At 41.5% G+C, this 6,540-nt stretch overlaps 1 non-coding gene across 1 annotated transcript; it reads left to right on the top strand.

Annotated features, from left to right (window-relative positions):
* The first annotated feature begins 6,431 nt into the window (after positions 1-6,431).
* On the top strand, positions 6,432-6,540 carry LOC123587046. Its single transcript, XR_006707116.1, has one exon. It is a non-coding gene; the product is annotated as a U6 spliceosomal RNA (small nuclear RNA).

Consider the following 6,540-nt stretch of genomic DNA (forward strand, 5'->3'; position numbering starts at 1 on the left):
GTCATGTGTTTCTATTTAATGTGTATCATTAAGAGTTTCATGCTTATATAGGGTGCGTATGAATTTTCTTTTCCCCTGCCCTTTTTCCCCCCTCATAAACTCTTAAGTGTTTTGTGTGATGTGTGCTACTTTAAAGTTTGTAAAAAGAATGTCACCTCATTTTTCCATTCCATCTGCCTTTTCAGGGTTGCTTCCCAAAGTTAACAATGAGTTTTCAATCTACAATGGAACATGTGCCACAGGCTGTGTTATGTATGCATGGAGTCTCTTCGCGATTTGAATTCCTGTCTTTCTGATTTTAAGGCAGAATACCTGAGACATCCGTTAGTGCACATGAACCTAGATTCGTATTGGGCTTTTAAATTTTATTACTCATGGAATCTAAAGTATGGAAAAGCTGTAAGTCTCATTGAGGACAATTAAGGGATAGAATATTTTTCTCACCCATTTCCCATTTGTGTACTTGTCTTTATAAGATTTAGGTAGTTAGAAATAGACATTATAATTAATAATGAGGTTTGAAAGTGATTCATATTACAGTGTTGGAGATTTACTCGAAAAACAAAGCAAAATGAATAACTATAATCTAGAGATATTTGCTTGAGTGCCTGCTATGGAAGGAATTATATGAGGCTTTGAAGGGAATTTATAGATCAAAGATAAGACTTCTGTCCTTGAATTGAAAATCTCATTGATCTACTACACAATTTATTTGGCTTGATTTATGTTTTTAGTAGAATAATAGAGCTGGAAAGGGCCTTTTAAATAACCCAGTCTATCTATGTATTTGAGAAACCAAACACATAAAAATTTTAAATATCATAAACAGATTTTCTTAATTACCTGCTATGTATAAGGAAGTATATATGCTTCTAGGGAATATGTGAATCTAAGATATGATTTGTGTCTTTGAACTCAGCAACCTAATTGATCTTTCTGAAAGCATACATTTATTTGTCTTAGTTTCCATTTTAACCACACAATATTAAAGCTGGTAAGGGTCTTTGATGCAAAACCCTGTCATGCTGTTACAGCTGAAAAAATTGTGGCCAGGAGACATCAAAAGACTTGACCAAGCTTATATATTTGGTCAGTACCTGACCTGTCTCCATGTTTCCAATGCAGTAACCTCAGTACTAAATATTATTTATCATACCTACAAAGTATAAAACATGCAATATAATAAGTGACATTAATAGAAAGATAAAGCAAACATTCTAACGTGTAACTTTCCTCATACTATTGTAAATTGATTTAGGAAGAGCGTCACCAACGATTCCTAACATTTCCAGGGCTGTGCTCCCTGAGGTTTACCTGCACGTGCTCTCTCTCTCTCTCTCTCTCTCTCTGTTTTTTGCATTAGTTCTGGAACTTCACAAAGTCAGAAATCGTGAACTCTCCGTTCAGGCAGGGGCTGGTTTACTTTTACGTTATTTATGAAGGAATATTTTACTAAAGGAATAAGGAAGAATATCTAAAATTCTTACTTCAGACAACAAAAGATTTTGGCCTTGGGCACTTTTAGAAATACCATTTATATGTAAGTCAAATATCCTGGCCTCACTAAATTTTGACTACAGATTAAAGTCACATTTACTTTAATGACTAAATTGCCATGGCTTTTAGGCCTTGGTGTATAGCTGTAAATTATTTCTCCTCATGAGTTTTTTGCTCTTTCTGACAGTTCCCGAAGGTCCTTTCTCACGTAGGGCCAGGAATAGGTTCCTCGTGTTCTGTTTCCTCCTCCTGTCCCCCCACGGCTGCATCTGTGTTGGTCACCTTCCTAAGATTCACGATGCCTACCACATGGGAGAGCCACCATGTCCAGTCGCGATTTGGGGAAGGAGGACACTCTACCCCTTCCTATTGCCTTCCGTACGCGGGATAAGCACCTAGTGCTTAACTCTGCACAGCAGAGAACTGAAAGCTATAAATTTTGCCATGACTTTACAGAAGCTTCAGAAATGACAGATGGGGTACATCACACAAAGTAACCTGGTACTATTACCACTTGCAGCTCTGATCACAGCTGGCAGTCAGAAGCCCGTCACTCGGCCTTGCGTGCCAGGGCTCGCCCCAGGCCATGAGGGGTATGCTAAGAATCTTCAGGATAGGCCTAAGCCAGATGGTCAGATGGTCCCACAGAAAAGAATGGTTTTTCTTCAACACAGTTGAAGGGCTGCTTTTAGAGTCTTTGTTTCTTGTAACAAGATTAGCTGTGACTAACCTCCTGGTCTTTAGTCATGAAACAGAGAATAAGAGAAAGATAAACTGATCTTCCTACTTTTTTCCAAGCATTTCCTGGAGGGGTCTTGTCTAAATCCACCCAGCTGTTCTTGATTATTGGCAAGTCTTCCCAAATTCTGTCTTTGAGGATACCTTGAGGTTTTCAGTGAGGTGAGTTGTTGGGTTCTTTTGTGTCTTTGCTAGTTCTGTGTTTTTGCTAGTTTAATGGGAATGTAGAAAACACTGGTATGTCCTCAGATATCAAAAATCCCACATATACATTTTAGCCATGTTCTTGAAAGTCTACTAAATTGGAGTGATAATGCATTAGGCTTCAACATACGTTCTCTTTGGAGGACAGCAGAACCTCCCTACTGTTTGGGATAAAGACTTGCAGGAAATAGAGAGCCATTAAAGAATAGAATTAATACTGAAAAAAAAAATCAGTAATATGAAAGAAAAATTCTAAAAGCTCTCTGAGAAAGCAGAGGAGAAGAACATAGATTAAATATGAATAATATAGAAGGTAAAAATCAGAGCACCAACGTTTGGTTGGTTTTCCAATAAAAGAGTCCTTTTAAAAAGTATAGGAACGGGGTGCCTGGGTGGCTCAGTCGGTCAAATGTCCAACTTCGGCTCAGGTCATGATTTCACAGTCTGTGGGTTCGATCCCTGCATTAGGCTCTATGCTGACAGCTCAGAGCCTGGAAGCTGCTTCAGATTCTATGTCTTCCTCTCTCCCTTCCCTGCTTGTGCTCAGTCTTTCTCTCTCTCTGTCTCTCTCTCTCTGTCTCTCTCTCTGTCTCTCTCTCTCTCTCAGAAATAAACAAACATTAAAAATAAATAAATAAAACGATATAGGAACAATAGCCAAGAAGATAATAGAAGAAAACATCCCTGAGCTAAAAAGGATTTTTTCCCTACAACATATGAATCATTTTTAAAAAATGGGTGTGACATCTATCTTGACATATTCTGGAAGAATTCTTGAGAAAATGAACTGAAATTTCCTTAAGAATCCTGAAAAGAAAGAAAAAATGCCTTCCAAGAAACAGAGTATGCTCAGACTTTTGACATTAAGTGGCCCTAAGAACATCCTGTGACCCCAGAGTAAGTTGCAGGTGTACCTAGCAGGATTTCAGATCTGCAATGAACAATAACTTCCCATTGCACCCCTTTCAGAATGCAAGTATCCTTGGTGATTATCCTGTCCCTGTCTCATCTTTGTGTGTTGGGTGGGAGTGGACAGGGGAGGTGGCAGATAACTTCTTTCAGTTCACAAGTCTCTGAATCAAGAGGAACCATACTAGAGGAGACCCTGAAAACCACACCCAAGAAGCCTCATCCTCACTTGAATATGATTTTACGATGGTATCTTTCACTACAAGCCAGAGCCTAATGCCACAATGATACGAGACTTTGGGGGGACGAGGTGAGCCTATTTTGCATGGGAACAGAAGGTCAATCATTGGGGCCAGAAGGCAATGTGTATTGACTGAAAAAGATGGCCGTGGTATTCGTCAGGCTCTTCTCATCATGAGGTAGACTGTTTTATCACATCTTAAATTTGGGCTCACCCTGTATCTTGCCTTGGCCAACAAAATGTGGCAGAAACGACGTAGGAGTCCAGGGCCTAGACCTCAAGAAGACCCACGGCCTCTGCCTTTGCCCTTGTGGATCACTCCCTGAGACTGACATGCTGTGAAAAACTGGGAGACAGAAGCCCTGCCGTCTCGGCTGAGCACACTCCCTCAGCTGACCTCTCACCAAAACGCAGTCTTGTGAATTCAAGCAAGACCCGAAGAAGAACCACCCAGCCAACCACAGAAAGTTGACTCTGTGAAAAATGATAAATCGCTGTTGTTTCAATTTTTGTAGTTTTGGGCTGATGCGGCAAGTTGTATTTTCAAAAGATGCCCGCCCCCATATATTCCATCTCACACGCTCATCTTCCAAAGTGATATTGATACTCCTCCATTTAGTAATAGAGTCTATACCTCTTCCCCTTGAACATGGATGGACTTTTTTTTTAAACTGTTTCAACCAATAGAGTTAAGCGTAAGTCATAAAGGTGAAGGCTAAGTCATAAAAATACTTTCAATTCTGCCTCCTTCCCTTGGGATGCTCATTCTGGAAGCCAGCTGCCATGATGTGAGAGGGCCAAGCCACATGGAGAGGCCACGTGTATGGGCTTCAGCAGGTGGCTGCAGCTGAGGTCCCAGCAGACAACCAGTCAACCGGTGAATGAGCTTCAGGTGATCCCAGCCCCCAGCCCTCAAGCTACCCCAGCTGAGGCCACATGAGCCAAGATGAGCTGCCCTGCCATGCCCTGCCCAAATCCCTACAAATTTGTGAGCAAAGTACGCAGTGTCTTATGTACTAAGTTTGTGATGTTTTGTGATGCGACAGTTGCTTCTATCAGGGATACATCCAAAGGCCTATAGAAATCCTCCAAATCACAAGTACTAGGACTTCCTTAAGCCTTTTCACTTTCTCTTCACATCCATCACCACCACAGGTATTTTCCATAGATAACGAAGATTATGAGTTCACGAGAGTTATTACCCAAATGAAGACCACTAGAGAACCTACCACTCTGAAGTGCGAATAATTTAAATTCATCTCTCAGCAAAATTATCAGTTACTACAAATCATGATCTCTGAAAGCATTGAGAAAGATTTCCTTTGCCAGATGTACAATATACAGGACTTCCACTGTAAAAAATAATAATAATAATAAATAATTAAGTATTTGTATTTGATCATCACGACCACTCGATATAGAAACTCTGCAGTTCATTAACTGTGAAAAGAAATGTTTAACATGCACATCACCTCCTCTACTCCTTTTCTCTTCCAAGCCTCCTAATCTTGCTAGGTTGGCAGTTTGGGGAACTGAAGGAAATGATTCTGGAATCTGGAGGTTGGTAACTGCTACTTAAAAGCAGAATAAGTATCTCATATGAGTCCGCTTTTTCCTCCTAACCTGCAATTCACCAACGTCTCAAGTGGGCTGTGTAATGAGCACTGGGCAAGTGTGTGACTGTTAAGTCAGACCCCACAGAGCACGAATATCCGAGCTTGCGCCAGGTGAACGTGGGGCTGCCCGTCAAGGCCTAGATCCCAGGAGGGCTGGCTAAGGAAGTGTTGCTTTTCAATTCGCTTAACTTTCAGAGCTCATTTACTTCCAGTGCTGGGTATGAAGGAATCTGTGATTTTGAAAAGGAGACCCACACACGTTTGGGGAGCTCAAGGTATCTGCAAACTCCAGAAATGCGATGAGACACTTTGGAAAGGGATTCTGAGCTTGTCAATCATTTCTCATTGAAATTAGTTCAGTCTACCTACTTGGAGCATTTCTAATGCCATCTTTATGACTTGCCAATTAATTTTCAGTTTTTCTGACACTTGATTTTCAACAAGGTCACCAGCTAGACCCCAAGACCCGACCTTCACTGCCCACCTGCCGGTACTCACCGACCTTTGTCCCACATTTTTCCTTCAGCTCTTCTTTCCAGCTTATCTCTTAATACAGGTCAAGTGGAACTGAAACTGCCCCTCCACTGATAGCGACCTCCAGCAGGCCCGGACCACCCAGACCGGTGTGAGCAAAACCCCTGACTGGCGCCTGCGCAGATAGAGCGACCACTAGAATGACTGACAACTACCTGTACCTCATTATAATACTAAGATCTCCGCCCAAGAAGGAGCACAAACCTCGTTTACATAATATACAAAGTATGTATAGGCCTGTTTCCTTAAGGCGCATGCGCAGCCTTAGGCCCGCCCCTACATCCCAGGACAAGGCTTCCTTATCTGAATATTCGTTCTAACCCTAAAGAGGGTTCCTTCTAACCCATCCACCCTTGCTGGAGGAATCACGGCTTTGGAAACCTTTCCCGGTGATCTCTGTATGTGCTGCAGATAAATTTACTTTGTGCGGCAACTCCTCCTGATGTAGTTTCTATCTGGGACTTGTCGCGCTGTGAACTCACGTTAGTTCAGTTACAATAACACAGAATATGACACAAGTCCCTGCTATCAATGTAGAGTTCTCTTTTGTTACAAGTGTTGCACAATGACCTGATGAATATATCCATTCTCCTTCACATGCACACCTGTGCCTGCTCACACACATTACGTGGGCTTTATTTTTTAATTGAGAAATAATTCATGTAAAAGTCACCATTTAAATGCACAACTCAGTGCTCGCTTGGGCAGCACATATACTAAAATGGGAACGATACAGAGAAGATTAGCCTGGCCCCGGCACACAAGGATGACACACAAATTCCTGAAGCTTCCATATTTAAA

This window comes from Leopardus geoffroyi, chromosome C3, assembly GCF_018350155.1.
Source record: "Leopardus geoffroyi isolate Oge1 chromosome C3, O.geoffroyi_Oge1_pat1.0, whole genome shotgun sequence".
NCBI lineage: Eukaryota > Metazoa > Chordata > Mammalia > Carnivora > Felidae > Leopardus > Leopardus geoffroyi.